Source organism: Agelaius tricolor, unplaced genomic scaffold, assembly GCF_023055355.1.
Source record: "Agelaius tricolor isolate 1412-34295 unplaced genomic scaffold, bAgeTri1.0.p SCAF_44, whole genome shotgun sequence".
Taxonomy (NCBI): domain Eukaryota; kingdom Metazoa; phylum Chordata; class Aves; order Passeriformes; family Icteridae; genus Agelaius; species Agelaius tricolor.
Window position 1 is genome coordinate 3,754,304 of NW_027269304.1, and position 22,023 is coordinate 3,776,326.

The 22,023-nt window shown below is 51.7% G+C and overlaps 1 protein-coding gene and 1 long non-coding RNA gene across 3 annotated transcripts in view; one reads left to right on the top strand and one right to left on the bottom strand.

The window, feature by feature from the left end:
* ZCCHC7 (zinc finger CCHC-type containing 7) overlaps nucleotides 1–1,982 on the bottom strand; it is a 93,259-nt gene extending 91,277 nt beyond the window's left edge. Inside the window, exons 1-2 of one of the 2 annotated variants that reach the window (XM_071455087.1) lie at nucleotides 1,905–1,982; nucleotides 1,199–1,238 (exon numbers count right to left, since the gene is read on the bottom strand). The gene's annotated coding sequence lies outside the window, so the exon portion shown is untranslated. Of the gene's footprint in view, nucleotides 1–1,198; nucleotides 1,239–1,729; nucleotides 1,803–1,904 lie in introns of those variants that run through there. The other variant, XM_071455088.1, reaches the window with a different exon arrangement.
* A 435-nt stretch (nucleotides 1,983–2,417) lies between these two features.
* On the top strand, nucleotides 2,418–21,874 carry LOC139604105 (uncharacterized). The gene is made up of 3 exons (XR_011683892.1): nucleotides 2,418–2,747; nucleotides 3,699–3,811; nucleotides 19,395–21,874. It is a non-coding gene; the product is annotated as an uncharacterized lncRNA (long non-coding RNA).
* The last annotated feature ends 149 nt before the right edge of the window (nucleotides 21,875–22,023 follow it).

The following is a 22,023-nucleotide window of genomic DNA, read 5'->3' on the forward strand; positions in this document are numbered from 1 at the left end:
ATCTGCAGAAGGCACTCTGAAGTAAGAAGCTCAGGGCAGTCCATGCTGTGCCATTCCTGCTCACCTGCCTCGACCCTCCCTGTCAACGCCTCCCTGCCCCTGCTGCCCTCCAGCACTCCTGCTGCTCCTGCTCTCCCAGCTTCCAACAGCTTCCAGAGCTCGCCGTGCTCAGCTTCAAACACTGAGAATTCTTAAAAACTTCTAAAGGCAAACTCAAACACAGAGATTACTTCTTCCACTGCACACCCCATCAGCGAGTGCCAAAGATTTCCTTATTTATCATTCTCTGCTCAATCTCCACTGTCAAATCTAACCCTTTTGGATAACTGAGAACAGAGAAGCAGACATGCTCTCTACTGCCTTGGAAAGCAAAACACACCCCTGTTGTCAGGCTGTTACAGACTGCAACAATAAAAGGGGAAAGAAAAAACAGGAAAGAAAAAAAGGGATTTCCTTTGAAGGAAATCACCATGCTGCCCATCTAAACACAGGGTCAGACAGCAGGAGAGTAGGAGCCAGCTTTAATTTAGTTCCATTTGTGGTACATAGACTGCCTGATGTTTCAGACTGCTCAGACACTGCAGGGGCATAGACAGTGTGAAACTGACAAAGAATATAAACCTTACACAGCATGTGAATGAAACCTTTCGCTTCAGCTGCTTTTGCACCCTGCACTGCCTGGATTCCATGAGAAAATTATCACCATGGAGCTCAGGACTGCAATGGAAATCACACCTGAGAAGGTATGAAAACATCAAACCTAAATGTATTTATGAAAACCTACCCAAAGATATATTTATTCACAGAGGCCACTGTCAGAGACTGTTTTTCTTCCCCTGCTCTGTTTCTGTGCCTGATGTGATTCTAACCTGGCTGTGCCTCACAGGTGGCTCTCAGAGCAGGTGAGAAAGGCACAGCCCTCACCTGCTGCCCAGTCACCTGTGGCTGCCCCTCCTGCAGTGCAGAAGCCCCTGCAAAGGAACATGGAAAAGGGTCAGGAGGAGGGCTGGGAGCTGCCTCTGCCCCCATTTTCTGTGATCTAAGAGCAATTTTTGGCTAAATACTGAGATGCAAACCCCATCCTTCTCCCATTTGCTGTTTGAGGAGACACAACTGCTCTGGAGTTTCTTTGAATGAGGTGCAAAGAGAGAAGCAAAGCTCTGGAGAAGAAGACAGCATTTTCTAGCAGCAGCTATACCTTCAAGAGACCACGGGAATATCTCTTCCACGCCTGAACCCTGGAAAACAACAAAACATTTCATGTTCACTTCAGGCCTTTCTGAAGACTTTTTTCTTCCCACAGGCACTTTGCTGATCATATTTAAGAGTAACATGCTTTTCCTGGGGTCCTAGGGCTGCATGTGCCTGGTGAGTGGGAACAGCTGGGGACTGGGGATCCGGGGAAGGGGAGGAACGCACACCCCAGCACCGGCGGCGGAGCGGGTCGGGCACACCAGAGCCTGCTCCGGAACTCCAGGGCCGCCGGGACCGGGGCTGCTCCCGGAGGGGCCCGGGACACACCGCAGCCGGAGGCTGGGCCAGGATCACGGACACCGGGGCCGAACGCGGTTGCGCTGCAGCCGCCACGGGCCGGGGGGAAACCGGGCCGGGGGGAACCGGGCCGGGGCCTCGGGGAGTGGGGCCCGCCGTGCAGGGAGGGGTGGCGGTCGGGCTGGGAGGTGCCGGAACCGGGTGGGGCCGGGTGCCGGTAGTCACGGACGATACTCACTCACTGCCGATACCGGAGCCCAGTCGGTATCAGCACTGGGTACCGGGACGGGCGGGAGGGCGGGAGGACTGACTGACTGAATGACCGACCGACCGACCGACCGACTGACAGACAGACAGACAGGCTGACTGGCTGACCGGCCCACCCACTCCACCCCGGCGGTGGCAGCACTCACGGGCAGCGCTCCCCGGTGCCGCAGTTCCGTGCCGGCCGCGCCGGGACCCGCCGAGCAGGAAGTGGCGGCGGCCTGGCCCCGCCGTCCGGCCACGTGCTTCCGGCCCCGCCCCGCGCCAGGCCCCGCCCCAGCCGGGCCCCGGCCCCGCCCCCAGGGGCCCGGCGGGAACACGGCTTTGGGGAGAATTTAGCGAAAATCGGGTGCGCGGGGATGGGGCTTTCCAGAGCCCCGCGCCCTGCCCGCTGGCACAGTCCTGTGAGACGATCGAGTCTCCGTGTGCGGAGCGGACAGAGCCCGCCCCGACACCGCGGGAAGCGTGACCCGAGAGGAGACGGGCTGGGAAAGGCCTTAAAGGTCATCCAGGCCCTCGCCATGAGGGGGGACAGGAACGGGGACAGGGATAGGGATGGGACAGACACAGCGACAGCAACAGCAGGGGCAGGGGCAGAGCAGGGACAGGGGCAGGTTCAGGAACAGGGGCAGGCGCAGCTGCCGCTAGAGCAGTGTCCTCCAAGCCCAGTGTTCAGCCTGGCCTTGGACATTTCCAGGGATGCAGGGGCAGCCCCAGCTGCTCTGGGCACCCTGCCAGGGAGGAATTCCTTCCCAGTGTCCCCTCTAACCCTGCCACTGTCAGCGAGAATCCCTTCCTGTTGCTCTGTCACTCCCACCCCTGTCCAAAGTCCCTCTCCAGGTCTCCTGGAGCCCCTGAGGACGTTGGAAGGGGCCCTAGAGTCTCCCCAGAGCCATCTTTTCTGCAGGGGACATCCCCAGCTCTCAGTCCATCTCCGGAGCAGAGCTGCTGCAGCCCTGAGAGCGACACAGGGCATGTGCCTGAGTGTGCAGGTACGTACACACACCTTACACACACCCTAAGTGCTGCCGTCCGTGCTGCACCAGGCTGCCAGCCTGCCGGCTGTCCCCAGCAGTGCAGGTGTGCTGGGTGAGACACCTGGGTGCAGGTGTGCTGGGTGGCACCCAGCAGGGCCAGCCTCGCTGTCTCCCCAGTGACCTCGCAGGGTCCCAGTGTCCCCACATTCCCTCGGTGGTGCCAGCCCCACACTCCCTCCCCGGTGCCCTTGCTGACCAGCACGGCCTCACAGCTGGTGCAGGCTGCCCTCGCTGTGCTGCCCGTTTGTCAGGGACCCTGCCTCCCTGCGGGGGCTGCTCCTGCTCACACACACACAGATCCTCTGAGCGGGGAGCAGCTCCCTGGCAAGCTCTGGGACTGGCACACACAGGGCAGAGAGGAGCCCTCGCCCGTGTCAGCAGACATCCTGTGTAACTCTGCCAAAGGGAGCCGTGCAGGGCTGTGTGTGCTGTGCCTCTGCTTCTGGGAGACAGCAGCTGGGCTGACCTGCAGCATGGGTCAGGCAGAGCCTCCCAGGGACAGGACAGGCACGGGGGGTGAGGGAGAAATGCAAGGAGTTGGGGGAGATTCCAGCTGTGTCTGCTGCGTTGGGGACAGTGCTGTGCTGTTACACAGAGCTGCCTCTCCATGCTGCCCACTGCACTGCGGCCAGCAGGGCTGTCTGTCTGTCTGTCTGTGCAGACAGACATGCATGCATGCGCTGCCACATCCCCTGAGCCCAGAGCTTTCATTTTCTGTCTCATTTTCTGTAGGGCGTTCAGACTTTGGGGGTTTCCTTAATGCAGTGCTAGTACGCTATTTTCAGCATTGCTGGCGTGTAATTATGACCTGTGATTTACCTCTGTGAACACTAGCACGGGCAGGTAGGTGTGGGCTGCAAAACTGCCTCCTGAAAGGCACAATATTGTGTTTCTCTGATCCTCCAGGCTCTAGGTCTGGGAAGGAGTGAACAAATCCCACCCACAAGTAGAAAGGTTTTATCTTCTGGCACAGAGCGAGTGGAACCTGACATAGCTGTGACACCTGGCACTGGCCTCAGGTACAGATTTGCTCTGATCTTATCATGGCACCTTTCAAAACAAAAAAGCTTTTAATGCTTCTGAAGGTCATGAAGCCTACTCAAATGTATCAGGTAATTAATTGCTGTAAAATATGTGCTGTTAAGATGATTAAAAGATGAGTTGGAACTGCAGAATGTTATGCAACTGTCAGGACCCTGATGATACCCCCTGGAACCTGTGCTGTGTGTGACCTCAGTTTCCCAGATTCCTGACCCTGACCCCTCTCTGCAGGCTGCCATCCTGCCGTGGCCTTGGCTTGTCCCCATCCCCAGGCAGGTGCCTGATGCTGGGGCTGGGATTGCCCTCTCCTGGCTGGGGCAGTGGGCTGGGCAGTGACCACCGGGCCCTGCCCCACCAGCCCCCACTGCACAGCACTGAAATGGTGTAAAACCATGAAATGGTGTAAAACACACCTTTGGAGGAAGGTGTAATGGTGAAATCGTGTAAGACCATGAAATGGTGTAAAACACACCTTTGGAGGAAGGTGTAATGGTGAAATTGTGTAAAACCGTGAAATGGTGTAAAACCATGAAATGGTGTAAAACACACTTTTGGAGAAAGATGTAAGGGTGAAATGGTGTAAAACCATGAAATGGTGTAAAACACACCTTTGGAGAAGAGTGTAATGGTGAAATGGTGTAAAACCATGAAATGATGTAAAACACACCTTTGGAGAAGGGTGTAATGGTGAAATGGTGTAAAACTCACTTTTGGAGAAACATACCTGCAGGTCAGGTACGTTTCCCCAGAGCATATTTATAGTAACTGCAGGAGAAAAATTAGAGCATTTGTATTTAGCACTGACTACGGTGGTATTTTTTGCTTGCAACAACGCTTTCCTGCTGGATTTGCCCCCGAAAGGAAGTTCTTTTGGGTGGCATCATAGCAAAACGTCAGCAACTGCCTCTGAGGCATCCATTGCCAGTCACCTGTCCCAAGGGACTGTGTCCCCCAGGGCCACCACAGCTCAGGGGACATCTTTCACCCGGGGTGGCAGTGACCCGCTCCGGTCTGGCCTTGCTGCAGGGCACTTGGCTGCTGCAGAGGAGCAGACAGAGGTGCCTGCATTCAGTCCAACTCAGGAGTGACCCTCAGGGCCTGGCACTTTCAGCCTTGCACCCCTTCATCTGTCAAGGCAGCTGGGTCGGGCTGCTGCTGCCTTTGCTTCTGAGCACTGTTTCGTGGTAGGAGTGACAAACGTCACCTGCTGCACGCCTGAGCCCAACCCAGACTGTCCCCGTGCTCCCCTGAACGTGCTGCCCTTGGCGAGATTCACCCACGGCGGAGAGAAGCTTGGCACAGAGCCTGAGGCCGGGGTGCTCACGCGTGGCCGGGAGGCGAGGCGGTGCCGCTGCCTGGCGCCCCGCTGGAAGTGCTGAGAGCGTCCCCTCTTGCCCAGAGCTCCCAGCTTTCTGAGCCGTGCAGGGTGGCGGGAGGCAGCTCCCGGGCCGCAAGGCTGCAGGGGCAGTGGGCTTCGGAGCAGCTTTCTCTGCCTGCCAGCCCGTGCTGGGGGCTGCAGGTCCCGTCCCGGCTGCGCGGCTGCGGCAGCGGCGCCCCCGCACCCGGCTGGGGACAGCGAGGGGCCGGCCGGGGGGTTCTGAGCGCTGGATGTGCTCGGAGCCGCAGGAGCCCTGTCAGCGCGGGGAGAGGAGCACCCATCCTCACGGGGCCCTTGCCCGTGCCCTGCCGTGAGCAGCGCGCCTGGCCGCGCAAACCCCGCAGCAAGGAGCGGCCGTGCTGCACCGTGCCTGCTGCAGCAGCCTCAACGCCCGGGGACAGAGCTGCGTCTCCTGCAGCCCTCCAGAGTGCAGAGACGGGTGGAGACCGCCGTTCTTTCCACCGAAACCTGTGCGTGCCCAAAAAAGGAAAAGGAAGAAGAGGGGCATTTCCCCGGGGTGTAACCTGTCGCTCGCGGTCCAGGTGCCGGCAGGTGGCACCCCAGAATGCGCGGCCTTTCTGCGAGCCTGATGCTGCTCCCCGCAGCATCTTCAGCCCCTGCTCGGCTCCCAGCATCGGGGGATCCTCGGTGGCTCTGAGCTCCGGCCAACAGCCATCAGAAAGGACCCCGACATTGTATTTTCGATTTGATGCTTTCCAAAGTGTTTTTCTAAATGCTGAGGAAGACAGCATGAAAGTTCTGAGGGTAACAGCACAAAAAGCACCCAGAATATGCCTCGGAGGTATTAAACATGAATAAAGTGTCTGTGTCAGGGTGCTGTCTCCTGCTCCTCTGACTTTGCTAGACACCAACCCTACGAGATGAAAAGGCTTATGAGACATATAGCTTCACCTGGAATTCCTAGGGGAGTTCACAAATGGAAGGTGATGCCCTGTCCAGGGGGGTTGCTGAGGAAAATCTCAGGGCACTTGGCCATGGTGGAAACGTTGGGTGATGTTTCTTCCACTCTGGAGGAACATGAAGACATGATTGAAATTTGTAGGCATGCAAGGAGGTTAATTAACTCCTTTTGGGCAACAAATAGTCTTTTTCAGAGCCTAATTTTGCAGTCTTGTCAAACACACTTTTGTACCTGGACTTGTTGAATCGAGTGGGCTGTACTTGCTTCTGGCCACCTGTGCCCAGGGGAGTTGTCTTTGACTTGCATAGACTATTTCCTGACAGTCATATTGTTTTCATCTGGAAGCTGCAACTGATGGGTGTTTTTTGTGTTGTGTGTCTGGGCATGTGAACTCCCTTTTCATCTGTCCTGATCCAGTAAAAGAAGTGAGCTTTGAGGTGATGAACCTCTCATCCTCCTTGAAGATCAAACATGGACCTGCCCCACTCTGCCAGGCAGGAGCAGGCAGGATTCTCTGCACTGGCCTCATATGGAACCAATACTGGGAGGTGGCAGGTGCAGGAGGGCTGAAACAGTTCAGGCAATGCTGGGCAAGAAGGCAGGGAGAGGCAGGGCAGAGCCCCAGGCCATGAGAGGAGGAACTGAACCAGGACATGCAGGAGGTGGCTGACATTTGCCTCTGCAGATAACATTTTCCCACCTTGCCTCCCACTTGATCAGCAGCAAATTGCTTTGCCCATGCCACAGGAATGATGCTTTAAACGGCCTTTACAGTGAAATGGCTTGACCATCATCAGTGTGGTTTCCTGGCAGACCTCAGGTGCTGTGCCCTGACAGGGTCTCTCTTCATCATAGTGTGGAAGTGATGTGCAGCTCCCACAGCCACTGGGTCTGGGCACAGATCACAGGGACATCAGGCACCACATGATATTCGGACCTCTGCAACCTCCTGAGCCACAGCCCATCATCATCCTCAGCTGTCTGCAGCAGGAACAGGAGCACTTCAGAAGTTAATTAAATTCCCACCCCCCACCTGATCCGCTCCTCCTCTTCCCAGTGCTCCACTTTGCTGCTTCAAACCGAGCAGCGGGAGAGAGGAGGGAGTGTAATTATTTAGCTCCTTAGAGCCAGCTCTACAGTGCTTCAAAGCTTGTTAATTACAGTTTCAGCCGTGTGAGTCGGTGGAGGACCAGAGCAGCATGTGGGGAGTGGGGGGCACGGGTTGAGGGAGGGGAAGGACTCTGTGAAGTCAAAGCCATCAAAGCTGACAGTCAGGACAACCAGGGTGAAACTGGGCAGAGAGCCAGAGGCTCGGGCGTACAGGAACCTGGGAAAGGGGCACAGGGAGCGGGGGGCAGGTGGAATGCAGAGGGAGGTGCAGAGAAGAGGGTGAAGATGGAGCTGTGTAGGGGAGCAGCGTGGAGTGTCCATGGAGGGTGGCAGGGGCACAGATTAGGCACCAAGGGATGTTGTGCACGGGTGTCACAGCAGCGTGTCCTTTGTGCCCACCTGCCTTCTCTGGCACAGCAGGTAACTGCCTGGGCACTGCACCAAAGCACTGACAGTGCCATTGGGTAGGGCATGGTTGCTGGAGGACAGAATGAATTTTACAACATATTGACCCTCGTCAGAGAAAATACTTCCTTTCCTCAATCACTTTAATTTTCTCACTAAATGAGCAAAATAATTGCAACAGTGTTCTGCCTCTCTCCCAATTCCATTAGATAAGAACCCCCAGCATTTTAAGGGCAAAACCTGTAACATCACTGCTCTGATGAAAAGAGCAGATAGTTGTCCTGAGCTCCTCTCATTCCTGAGCCCACCTCTCCTAGAGAACAACACTTCTGCTCTAGTTCCTGGGCTGAGGGTCTTGGGGTTAAGGGGAGAGGCTACCTTTCTGAACATCCATAATTTCTGAAAATAAGTTATTGAAAAGAGGGTGCTGGTGGTAAGAATGTTCAGATCCTCTGTGGGAAACCATTTAGGGCTTATCTGCAGCTTCTGAAATGAATGTATGTGTATTTGATCTTTGACAGAAGTGAAAAGACAATTCAAAGCCAGAAAAGGTTCTGTGCTTGAGGACTTGGTGCTGCACTGCCAATAGTTCTTAGCTTTGACTTCATGATTTTGATTTTTTTTTTTGGCTGGGCCCAGTCTCTGTTTCTCTCTTTTACTGGAAAATCTCCCTTAAGGAACCACTGGTGATGGCCCAAGAGACAATGTGTGAATGCTTTGCATTATGTACTGCTTTGACATTTGGCATTCCCATGGCATTTTCCCCATTATCCCCCATCAATGCGAAATAAGCTGTCAGAGCATGAAATTGGTACTTTTACATATTCTTAATGTACAGATGTCAGTCTGAAAGCCATGCACAAGCGTTATGAATAAATTCTCTGTTTCATCCCTTCGCTTATGCATGGATCTCTTTGGAAGACTTCTTTCCTTTTGGGGGGTTACTGCAAAAAGGCACAACCTTAAAAAGCAATAATCCTGCTTAGTAGCACTATCAGAAGGTGAAAGATAAGTTTAAGACATTGTGCACTGAAGGCACTATAGACATATAAATGCAGAGCAGTAGTGTTCAAATTCTAGCACCTGTGTTCCTGGCATGGCAGCAGAAAGTGAACAACAGGTACCAGATGCATAGCGGGAATATAATCAGTGACCCACTTTCTGGTGCCAAATGCATCAACATGTTCCAAATCAAATCTGCTCATAGTTTACAAGTTTGTTATTCTGTGTTAATTAAAATGTAAGAATGGCAGTGCCTTATGGGAGGATGATTATGCCTAAACATAATGTACATGGAGAGAGACGAAGAAGGGCATGACAGAGGACCCACCCAGGACTCCAGATTGCTTGATTTCGTTGGTTTGATCACACACACAAAAGGAAGAGGAGGAAAGTCACCTGCCTGAAAGTAAATCAGCTGCTCCACCCTCTGCTCTCAGCTGGTCTGAAGGATTTGCTCTGCAGCAGCAGCAGCAGCAAATATTGGTGCTAAGTGAGACCAGAATGGTGGAGTTCCCATCGTTAGGAGCTCCCAAGAACAAGATGAGTAAAGAGCACAGCATGCTGATCTGGTCTCATAGCTGGCCCTTCTGTGAGCAGAGGATTATTTAGAGAGTTCTTGAGGTCCCTTGCACCTGAATTGTCCTGTGACCCCATTCTCTGGTAGGCAGAAGGTTGGAGCAGGAGGATGTTGGCTTCTGTTGACCTTTCTGCTGGAGTTCTGAGCGTTTGTCCAAACAGTCCTTAAGGCTGTGTGGAGGTGTCCCCTGGATTTCTGCTCACCATGCCTGGAGGTGTGGCAGGAGTCCCTGAGCATCAGCAGGGTAGCATGCTGCTCCCCCAGATTTCTGGTCTGCAGTCAAATCAGGAGAGAGGCCAAAAGTCTGGTTTTTCTTCATGTAAACCCAAAACCAGCCCATGGACTATTTTCAGCTGAATTTCCCTAAACAATGAGTTATGCAACTGTGTCATCAGTCCTTGCTTGCTCCTCTCCCCTGTCTTGCTTTCCACCCTACCAGAAGCTTATGGTGTATGAGCCACCAGCTCCAGCCAGGTGCAGCCAAATGGCCGGTGACATTTGTGAGTGCAACTGCTGCAAGGGCTGGCCACATGGCCACTGCAGGGGCTCCAGCTCCTGGGCTCTGACATGGTCTGCAGTCACCATGAAACCTCTGCCGCAGTCAGTGGAAAGTCTGCTGTGGTCTCTCGTGCTGACAGACAGGCACTTTCAGTATGGGGTGTTCACCCCTCCCAGGTGGATAGCACCTTCCACAGCCCACCTGTTCATTTGGAAGGTGATGGAACATTTTTCACTTTCTGTAGGAATTTCTGAACCCTAAATTTCTGAAATTAAGTGTTGAGCAGGGACTTTATGGAAGCATGAAGAGGAGTTGTCCCAGGAAAGTCACTTCTTCCCCCAGAATGAATGTTTCTCTTCCTCAGCCCAGCTTCCAGCCTGAGCATCAGTCTGACTGGGTAATGCAGCAACCAGTTTTCCAGCTGGACAGGTTCCATCAGGTCTGTGGGGCTGCATCCAGCTGCAGAGTCGTTTGGGCAGGCACCATGCCTGCGGGGGATCCTGCCCTCGAGGGCATCGGGAGCAGAGCAGGATGGTCTGCAGGCAGAACCTCTGTCCTGCTGCTGAAGGCAGCCTAGCACCAAGTCTGTCAGTAAGTCTCTGCTGGGAAATGAACCAAAGCCAAGCAGTTTCAGTGATGCTTAGGCAGTGCCCCGGGACTGTGGCAAAATCACTCCCTTGCACATTTTGTCTGGGAAAAAACAGGCAGGACAGCCTTTCACTGTGAGCATGAGAGACAGTGATCCACTACACAACCACAGGCTACCCAGCAGTGCACTTCACGAGACTGCAGGTCTCCTTCACCAGAACAAGATGTAGATATGACCATATGTTATTTTTTATGAGAAAAAAAGGCAGTCTGGACCCGATGCATGCAGAAGTCTGTCACTTCCAGGACCCTGGGGCCTTGTGACCCAAGGGGTGGCAGGTCCAGTACAAATATGTGTATTGTCAGGAATAGGCCAGCAGAGGACAAAGTAATCTAGCAGTGATGGTAAAAGGCTATCCTGAGCTGGAGGACCACTTTCATTTACTGCAGAAAATGTTTGTTTTTCTAAACAGGGGCATGAAGTTAATCCTCATAAGGAGAAATCTAAGTCCTGTGCTACTCTCTGCAGGATTTCTCCTACTTCATTAAACTCTGACATCTCAAAGGGCAAATCCACATTGTCATGTGCCACTTGTGCTTGAATAAAATGTGCGTATCAGTGCTTAATACGAGCTTATTTTTCCTTCTTATTTTGCAAGTGTAATTGCATAGTAAATCGAGCCACAGGCTTCTATTTACTTGTTAACATTAAGAGTGTGTCAGGCCGTATGTAAACAAGGGTATTAGCACAGATCTGGAGCAGAGTCAGTCTGTGCCAGCTGGAGACATGGTGCCTGTCTCTCCATTTACTGTGAGCGTTTGAGGCACTGGGAAGGAGTGATGACTTTAGGCTAGTAAATACCCTCACTAGCAAACACAGCTGTAGGATATTCCTGTCCGGTTATTTTACCACCAAGATTTTGGTGTTTTCTAACATTTCTTTTCCTACAAGTTTTCTGTCTCAGATGATGAAATTTTAAGTGCTAACAGAATAAATTTTCCAGGAAGTCTTGGAGCACGGCTCCCTGATGTGAGGCATGCAGAGGCAAGCACAGCCAACCTGAGACATGTGCAGCCTTTGGTGAGAAATGGACTGCTCCTGCTGGGTGCCCGTTGAAGAGATTTCTGCTTCAGACTGACTTAGCCTTGCCCTGAAATGCTCCAAATGCTGGGTCATGCTCTAAGGGTGTCTGCTGCACTGAGCAGCCCCCTCTGTCAAATTCCTTCTCTGCAAGAAGGTGCTTATAGATAGCATTTCCAATCTCTTGGACAGCTCCAGCAGCCCGTGCGGGCTGGGCCCACAAGGTTTCCAGCCCTTTACACCCTGTGTGGCTCCTCCCTGAGTGCCTTCCCCTGATCCCTGTGTGGCCTGGGCAGGAGGGTGGGATGGGACCTGGTGAGGTGACACAGAGCCAGTGCCACCGCTCTGCTTCACAGGCACTGCCCAGAGCTCCGTGCTCCCTCAAGAGGACACTCAGAGGTGTCTGCACAGCCCCAGTGCAGAGCACCCCTCCACCCCCTTCTCCTCTCTTCTCCTTGCTGGGTGCCCCTGTTGGGAGAGCTCTGGGCTGCCAGCCCCAGGGTCTCTCTGGCTGTGTCTCAGCTTTGTTTCTCACCCTCAGGTGATTCACCAAGCACTTCCACCGCCTGTCTTCTGCGGATTCACAATTGTTCACATCACTCACACCTTGGGAAGAGCATCAGCAGAGATTTTACCCTGTCACAAATCTGGAACATACACCATCAATACATCTGCAGGAATGAATCCCAGAGGTCTCATTCCTGGCAGGTGTAGGTCTACTTTTCATAGTCCAGATGACCTTCCTCTGGTGCATGAGAATTACCAGTTTAATCCAGCCCGGCTAGTTTTCCACCTCACCCTGCAGTTTCTCCTGCACAAAGTGAGCCCCTGTTCTGTTTCCTGAGCCCCACCTGAGCCCTCAGTTTGGCCCTGGGCCCTGGCTAGCCAGGAGCTGTGGCTGTGGGAGGACAGACCCTGAGCAGCCCTGCCAGCCTTGGTGGGTGCTGCAGCCTCTGCCACGAGCTGGCAGTAACCAGAGCAGTGCTGGTGTGGGGCTGAAGGTGGGGATCCTCCAGAATGCAGGTGAGGCAGCACCCAGGGAGTGAAACACACTCTGCTCAGGCTCGGGATGTAAGCCACATGCCCCATTCCATGCAACTCCAGAACCTGCTCCCACACTGTGTTTCTTCTTGGCGGTCTTTGCAGTGCTTGTGTATGGGAAGAAGGTCCCGGCAGAGGCTGCTCCTCTCGCTCCAAGGATGAGTAGACCAGGAGAGTGATGCTGGGAGTTCAGGCAAAGTGAGCTCTCAGGTTCTGCTCTCTCCTGATTGCTGTGGGTGTTCAGGGCTGCTGACCTCCAGGGACTATGTGGTCTGCATCCCCAGGTGGAACAACAACTCAGACAGAGACACCTGCACAAACCCTCTTGGCTCTGGTGTGTCACAGCTCATGGCATGTGAAGCCTTACCCCTGCAGCACCCTGAAGAGCTTGGTCACTGTTCCCCTGGGCGTTTGTGAAGCCATGGCTGATCTGAAGGGCCTTTGGGGGCAGCTGGCTGGGCACAGGGCCAAGCCCTAGATGTCTCCTGCAAGGCTTGCGGGAGGGAAGGGTAACGCAGACTGTGCAGCCAGTGCAGGGGAAAAACCACCAAAAGCAGCCCAGGCTGAGGTGCCTGCAAGTGTAACAGCAGGAGCCAACAGTGGTTAGGACAGATGCAGCAACATTAGCCATGAGGCCACCACCCATCCCACTGCCTCTTCTTTCACTTCTCCCTTCTGGAGGAAAACCAGAAAAGGAATTGTGTGGTTAACAGTGTCCAGTTAGTCTCAGCCTGGCTTCATTCCTTCTGCCTTGTCCCTGGAGATCTCTGGATTCACAGGGTCTATGCTGGTTGTGAACCAGAGAAGCTGCCATGCAAGTGTGTTTGCTGGGCAGAGGAGCCCAGGTGAGGCTGGTGGTGAGGCACCCACGTGAGAGCTGCTCTGTGAGGTGTCCATTGGGTCTGCCATGGTGTAGTTGGTCCCTCTCTTAGAAGCTGGAGAAGCCCATCCCTGGGGACCCTGCAGGAGCAGAACACCATGTCTCCTGTGCAAGGACATATTAAGCCTAGGCAAAGCAGGCTCAGGGCTGCACATCTCTGGGGAGATGTGCACACAAAGCCCTGTGCCCTTTGCCAGGGCAATGGAAAGCCAGCCTGTGGCGGCTGCTGACCTGGCAGGAGGCACTGGGGGCACAGCGCTGGCACCACTCCTGAGCTGAAGGAAGCAGGGTGGCAAAGACCTCTGCCAGCACAGGAATATCATGGTCATGATGATCTACATGGAGCAATTTTTGAACATTGCAATTTCAGCTAACTGCATTGCAAGCATAAGTAGTAGATAACTAGCTCAACATCCTGTTGAGCATCCAGTTGAGCTGCTACTTATTTCAGCAATGGAATTAGCAAAAATTGCTGATGTCTGCATGGTGACCGGGGCTGTCCATGTACTGCACACAGTGGGCGCAGAGTGGTCCAAAAGAACACAAGTGGCAGGGTTTCATATGGCAGTGGTGGAGTAAGGAGAGGAGTTTTCTCTACTCAGTGCTATTAAGGATCTTTTCCAACCTAAATGATTCTATGAGTCTAGGAGAAGGTGGAGGAAGCAAATAGTGGTTCTGTTTAGTTGAATTCCTCTCACACAGCCTCTTAGGCTGCTCCTGTGGTGGAGGGAGGCAGACTGTTGCTTGTCAGTGGGCAGACAGGCTGCTCTATGTGCTCAGAATATGACAGCCCCATCTTTAGGGAAGGATCTAAACTCTCTTGGCTGCTGAGCCTTGTTCCCTTCCCTGGGAGGCCGGAGCCCAGGCTGAAGGGTTCCCCAGTCAGACCAGGCTGAAGCACACTCCTCACCGACCTCATGAAGCCAGCACATGGCTGGGCTGGTGAGAAGTAGGAGGTGGAATATGAGATGCTGCTCAATGTGTGTGAGAATGTGAGGGTTTGAACTGCCAGTGATCTAATGTCCACAGATCACACAGGAACCAGCAGTTCACAGTGTCCTCAACGTGTACAACTTTCTATAGGGAAGGGTAGATGTGTCACCTGGAGGAGTCCCCGAGCCCAAAAATGTGAAGTTCTCATGGCAAAAATGGTCAAAGCAGTGTTCTGAAATGAACTTATTGTGAAAAATAAGTTGTCTTAGGATTGTACCAGTGAATGTCAGGAGTTGGACTTTGCTGAGCCTTGTGGGTCGGTCCCAACTTAGGATAATCTACGATTCTGTGATTGTTATATCATTAAGAAATGACTAGTTGTAATCAAAGCCTTTTCTAAAACAGACAAGCAAACAGGAACCCCAAGAGGCAAGCCATGGTCTGCGTCACATACACGATGTGGAAAATCTCAGCCCAGACTTTTAAAATCTCGTGAAGGCGTCAGCAGCTGAGGACCTTGTGGGAAGTGATGGCCGTGCAGTTGGGCAGTGAACCTTGAGTCACCTATAATTAGGCAAGGAAACAAGTGTACCGGAAACGATACAAACAAGTTATTAATAGCTGCTTCATTTTCACCCCTCTCCATCTGCAGGCTGGGCTGTCCTGGGGCTGTGCTGGGGTGCCCTGGCACCAGGGCTGGGCTCGCTTTGGCCCGCGGGCTTTGCCTGGCGATAGGGGCCCCATTGTGCAGGAGGTTTCCAGGTACCTGCTGGAATAGGTACCTGCCAGGTACCCACACCGCCCTGGGCAGAGCTCAGCTGCCTTGGCTATGAAACCAGAGGCTCCTTCCCTCAGTGTCAGTGCATAAACACTCGGAGAATGACGCATTCCTGTGGTTTGTCACCTTGTTACTGAAGTGTCTGGGAGATGGGAGCTTAGCCGGGAGTCCTGGAAAAAGGGTTGTTGGGACAAATCCTGGAGGTTTAGTTTCAGACAGGCGCTGCAGAGTATTGGAGCACTGGCTCTTCCATGAATATCCATCTCCAGAAAAAGCTACAAATCTCCCTAGTGTATGTCCTGCTTAGTTAGAATTCACTAGTTTCAGCTACTGTTTCAATATTTTACTGATAGGAAAGCAAATTTTCCAGTTTGATTGACAAAAAAAAGATACTTTGAGAGATGCATGTTATATGGGCAGGTCTTTTAAAATAAAGCATTCAAAAATTAGTTTGAAATCAGGCCATGGGGGTGTCAGCTTCCTCTCTGTGGGGAGTTCACACAGTGAGGCCTCCTATTTAGCATACTGTCTGTTAAATCACCCTATAGCTTCCAGGATGTTTTCTGAGGTATTTAGATTTATTTCAATGTTTACAATGTATTTGTTGTTCATTAAACATATTTACCCAGGCTAACCCAACATGAAAGAAATTATCTTGTTTACAGTGGAACTTTGACAAAAATCATGCAGGAAAGATAGACAAACACACATAAACTTGGATTGGTGAGTGGAACATTGATTTGCTGCCACTTCCAATTTTTCTCATTAGAACTTATTTTATTTGAACATAACTCAGTACCCCGTGTAAATGTGAAGTTGTTAATCTTATTACTATACAGAAAACAAATTAATTATTATGCATGATATTGGAAATGGGTTGTTAGGTTGGCATTGCGAAAATTAGAAAAATACACTCATTACTTCAAATGATATCTGATATACATGTACAACTCTGTTTTTAAAATCATTTGCAATATTCAGATAGCAAATACAGCAAGTAGGAAAGTCCTTATTTTTTTTTTTCGATGTGGTTTTAAAATTTCAGGCCTCTGTCCTGAAGGTTGGATTAAAGACTGCAGTACACAGATGGAATTTTATATTTTAAAATGCTGGTATTGAACCAGAGAAAATGAAGTTGTTAGATTGAATTTCATCCAGCTGCAAGGCAGGATTCACCATGTTCATATAATTAATTAGTATGAGAGCCGGGTGGCTTACCTGTACAGGACAAGGATCTGCATTTCAGGTCTGCTGTCTCACCATGGCTGCTTCTTGAGAAGGGTGGGCAAAGCCTGCCAGTGGTATTCTTTTGGGAAAAAAACCAAGCCACAGTGTTAGGAGCAGGAGAAGGAGTGTCTCTGTTGGTGAAGCTGGCACGGCTGCCAGAGTGCCAGGAAGGCAGGCTGTGGCCAAGCCCTCTCCTGCTGTGGCACCTCTGTAAGCCCATGTGGATGTGAGGAGGCTGGGAGGAAAGGGGCCAGGCTGCCCCCCTTGTGCTCTGTCCCTCTGAGCACGGGATATCCCTGCAGCTGAGGCAGTGACAGGGCACACGGTGGCTCTGCTCCCTCACCCTGGCACAGACTGATGCCAGGGACAGGCACAGACAGGCTGGGCTCGCTCTGCCCTCTAGGATGCCTGTGCTCCCTCCTGATGTCCCTAGCTGTGGCAGCCGTCAAAACTCCTGCCATCCCTAAGTGCCACCTCTACAGACCAGGAGGAACCCTCAGCAGTCAGAACTGTCCAGTCACCGGCCACATGTCAATGTCAATGTAGTTAGCAAAAGTCAGTTTTCCCTCCTAAAATGGAGCCCCCTTGCTTACTGTGAGCTCGGCATGCCCAGAGGCTGCCACTTGAATATTTTCTCTGCAGTCCCGCCCGTGTGAAATGCATTGGTCTCTCTGTAGAGATCTGGCAGCCTGAGGAGCCTCACAGGAGCCAAACTGGCAGGATTTTCAGAAAAAAGTGTCTCAAAATCTGAGACAAAAGGGTAAAATAACAGCACTGGAAGGTTTCTGATCTTTACCTTGCTCATCGCCTAGTTCATCCCGGAGTCTTTTTGCCCTGATCACATGCACCTGGCAGACCTTAGCACGCACATAACCCTGCCCTCCATGCCAAATGCCCACCAACACCCTCTTCCACGCTAGAGCCTATTTTTCCAGGCTGAACCAATTATTCTCCTTGCAATTTCCCTGGTACACTTCCCTGGTACACTTCCCTTCTCAGGCTGAGAGCTACTCTTGAGGAGTGCCACTGTTGTCCTCCAGCTTTGTTGTGCTCTCTGCTGGACCAGGCAGTGAGACAGAGAGATGGGAAAGCACCCACTGATCACCCGTGCCAAGCTGCTCTGCACACACCAGCTGGACTCACAGACCTCTGACCAGATCAGAACACCTTCCTTCACACAGGTGACAAGTTCCACCTGTCCTGTGCTGTGGGAGCAGTTTGGACTGTGGTTTCTGTGTGTGATTTCTCTGCAAACTCCTACAGGCAGGGAGGGAAAGACAAAAAGGCAACCCTATCAAAAAACCAAGATCTTTGTCACAATTGGAGCATCCAGAGGGGACTTCCAGCAGGGCAACTGGCAACTGGCAACAACTTGTCCTTCGGGAAACAAGTGTTTAATGACATCCCATGTGCCTTGCTGCAAAATTTCTGAAAAAAGTTCCCCCAGATTGGTCACAATACTCAAAATAATGTATACCCCACAGGGCAAGAAATAGAGACAGAACTAAAATAGCAGCACTAATGAGCGAAGTAAATATCAGAGCAGAGTGGTAAAAGCAGTGAGGAAATTCCCCTAAAGAATGTTTTGTTCCGCTTTAGTGACACTAAATACGAGGGTTTGTCTTCAGTCTCTCTCAAGCCATGAGCCATGTGGAGAGGAACACACCTGGGCATTTTTTGGGCACTGTTTCATCCCTGGAGCCACAGTTCAAACAAATTTCTGAGACTGAGAAACAGGGGTGATGAAAAGTGAGTCTCTTCTTCCAGTTTGAGCAGCTGAGTGGGCAGTGGTACAGCACTCTCCAGGGAGCAATGTGGAATCACAGAACAGTTTTGGTCGGGAGTGATCTTAAGAACCATCCAGTGCCCATGTCAGGGTCATCTCCCACTGCCCCAGGCTGCTCCCAGCCCCAGTGTCCAGCCTGGCCTTGGGCAGTGCCAGGGATGCAGGGGCAGCCCCAGCTGCTCTGGGCACCCTGTGCCAGGGCCTGCCCACCCTGCCAGGGAACAATTCCTCATTGCCAAGATCCCAGCCAGCCCTGCCCTCTGGGAGCCACTCCCTGTGTCCTGTTATATCATGCCCTTGTCTAAAGTGCCTCTCCAGATCAGTTCAGCATCCTTTCCTGCAGAACATATCATGAAGCAATTGGCTTTTCATGGTGGTTATAGATATATATTGAGCAAACTGGGTAAGTGTTATCACACCACTCCTTTTTAATTTTCTTCTTATTGATTTCAAAATTTGCCTAAAAAAAGGTTTCAATTACAAGACAACATTTTTATATTTCACACTTGGTAATTTTCATAGAGCTGCATAATTGGAGGTAAGCAGAATCTGGAGTTAATGAAATAGATTTCTGCATTGTTCTTAAAGTCCCCAGCTAATGACCATTTACAGTGTGATGAGAAAAAGCAGAGCTCTTTGTCATCTGCTCCAAACACAGCCCCCACCCCTGCAGAATCAAAGTGAATGCAAATAAAGAAAGAGAAATTACACCAAAAATACCTAAGGAGAGGAGAAAAACAATCTCGTGTGGTAATTATTCTCAAAGGAATGCAAGAACTGAAAGCACCCTGACCTGTTGCTCTATGCAGCAGGACCAATAAGAGAGACTGCCCCCCTGCACACCCTGCATCCACCATCACCTTGCAGGCCCCTTGTGGGATGAATTCCTTGGAGAAATTCCATGTGTGATTCCATGCACACGTGGTTCCCCTGCTCGTGTGTGGGGTGTGGGGAGCAGCTGCTTTGTGTACCACGGGAGGGGTGGGGCTCCCAGCTTTGCAAGCAGTGAAGGTGAAGGGCTGCGGGATGCCAGGACACAGCAGGATTTGGGCCCTCTGGAAGCTGTTGCTGCCACTTGGGACATTCTTCAGGGCCCAAGGGATTGAAATAGTACCCAGAAGCATTTCCAGGGGGAAAAAAAGTGCTTTGTTTTATTGCATGGCAATGTATAAGATGCTAATAGCTTTGGAACAGGTGAGAGAAATGCTGCAGAAGCAAAAAGGGGAGTTATTCTTGACGTGAAAAGGCAAGAAACCTTCCCAACCTGTTAAAGTAAAATCACTGGTAAAGTACAAATAATAAATGCCTCTTTTCCTTTTTTTTTTTTTTCTTTTTTTTCATTTCCATGTAACAGGTATTTTTCTGACCCTGGTGGCAGACAGAGCAGTGCCCTGCCAAGCAGTGCTGTGCAACAGAACAGCCTGATGGGCAAGAAGCAGAGTTCAGCAGGGGTGGGAGTGGACCAGCAAGGAGGAGAGGTCTGGCCTGGACTGTGAGTATCTTGGCAGAATGCAGAACAGAGGAAATGCTGGTGTTGAGCAGAGGTGGTGGTGGTGTGGAAGAGGCTGCCAGGCTGGCACTGACCAGTACTGTGAGTGCTGTGTCCAGTTCTGGGCCCCCAGTTTAGGAAGGCCATGCAGGGGCTGGAGCGTGTCCAGAGAGGGGCAGCAAGGCTGGGGAGGGCTCTGGAGCACAGGTCCTGTGAGGAGCAGCTGAGGGAGCCGGGGGTGTTTATCCTGCAGAACAGGAGGCTCAGGGGACACCTCCTCACCACCTGCAGCCCTGAAAGGTGGCTGTGCCCAGGTGGGGCTGGGCTCTGCTCCAGGTGGCGCGGGCAGAACCAGAGGACACGGCCCGAGCTGTGCCAGGGGAAGGTCAGGCTGGCATCAGGGAAAAATTCTCCACTGCAAGAGGGGTTGGGCACTGGGATGGCTGCCCAGGGAGGAGTGGAGTCACCGTCCCTGGAGGGGTTTAACAGAGCCTGGACGTGGCACTCGGTGCCATGGTGCAGCTGATGAGGAGCTGCTGGGTCAGAGCTGGGACTTGATGGTCCCAAAGGTCCTGTCCAACCTGGCTCATGCTGTGATTCTGTGACCAGACACCCAAATGATGATGCAATTCTCAGGGCTTGCCCCACTGTCATGACTGGGCCATTTCCCCTTGGTCAGAGACCATTCTAGCTGGGTGTGAGGGTGATATGCTGGTGGAAAGCCTGAGCATCAGAACCAGAGTATGTGACCTCTGTGCATGCCTGCCCGTCGTCTTCTCCTTCCTGGCATCTGAGTGGGCCTGGCTGCAGGTGCTGTCTGGGAAATCCCCAGCTGCCTATGTGAGCTGCCCTGCACAATGTGTCACTGATGTCACACATCCCCTCCCATCCCTGCAGCACCTTGCTGGTCCTGGTCCCCAGACACACCATCCCATAGTGTCCCTTCCAGCCACATGCCCCTTCCAGCAGGATCTGTGCTCATGGGCCAGTTCAGGGAGCTATCCCACTGGACAGCCTCCTGTCTAAGGGTCATTTGATTGCCCACAGTAGTGACATGAATATCCCAGTTGTTTCTGGTCCACATTGTGAAAATCTAGCAAAATGCTGTTAGGGAGTGTGTGCTGCCCCAGTCCCTTATCACAAAACCCACTGTAGAGATAAATCTGGCACCCCAGGGTGTACAGCCCCCCTCATGCAGCCCAAACCCTCCAGACTGGGTGTCTAGTGGGGCTTCTACCCAGGGCTGCTGTGAATGAGAAACTTCCTGAGCTGTAGCAGTGTGGCCTGGGGGTTGAAAATGTACAAACATTTCTTTCATGTTCTTCTTTCATGTTCTTCTCTTCTTCTGAATATTTGCTGTGGATGTGCACAAAGGCCCTGCTGACTAGCATGATTAAATGCATGTTTACACATTCTTGCATCGACAGACTTGTTTCCTAAAACCATGGATGGAAACCTTTCTATAGGCCACTGAAAAATGATGGTTAAAACACCTATCTAAAGCAGCTGATACGAGGTTTGTGGTAAATTCTCAAGTGGAAATTCAAAAACTCTTTGAAAGCAAAATAAGGTAGGATGAAAAATCCTTTGGCAGCTAGGATTTACGGCAGCATCTATTTGTGTGTGTGGCAGAATGTCAACAAAGGGATGTGCTTACTTAACAATCAACCTCTGGCTAACTAAGGAGGATCAGGAGAATATTGTACTGTGCCTCTGTAGGCATTAAGCACCTGATCTGGAAAGATTCTGGACCGTGCTGGACTCTGATGCTACCCAGTTTCTGATCCTCTCCATTTATTTGATTAGAGTTAATTACATGTTTGGAGACTGTGACCTACCAACCTTTTTTACAATCAGTAGAGGAGAATTAGTTTAATAATAGGAAACCTAATCTAGGAAAGGGAACAGCTAATATATTGGATATGTCTGCTTTAGAGCTCTGAGAAAGCCTTAGATTCTTTAGCATCCTGTCTTCTGCTTGTACTTTCAGAACATTCCTATGTCTAGCGATGGGCTCACTTAATACACTGTATTTTCTTCTTGGTGGGTAATTTTTGGAAGCAGACTATTCAGTGATTTAAATGCCAGTCTTCCAAGCTACCTCTTCTCCCAGAAATTATCAAAAGCAAAGGAATCAATCTGACCCTTTTCAACGTTTTAATAGCAGCAAACAGAGAAGTTACAGCACGACATGAACCTGAGGTGATTTTTTTAAAGTTTCTCAAGAGAGACTGGAAAAGCAAGCATTATGTAGTGAAGTCGACTATTTCCAGCTAGAGACCCCATAACAAAACCCCAAACGAATTCTTGGTTTGTTTACTTTGCAACTATAGCTATAATAGACCCCTCCTCTTAAAATGTCCATGGGAGGATGCTTTTAGGCTGTGGGGAGCGAGGCTTACAACTTAGCAAGCTGCTCCGCCGAGCACAGCGGCCCGTAGCCAGAATCTCTGTTGTGCTTGAAGCAGAAGAGAGTTGACAGTCTGCCCCTCCG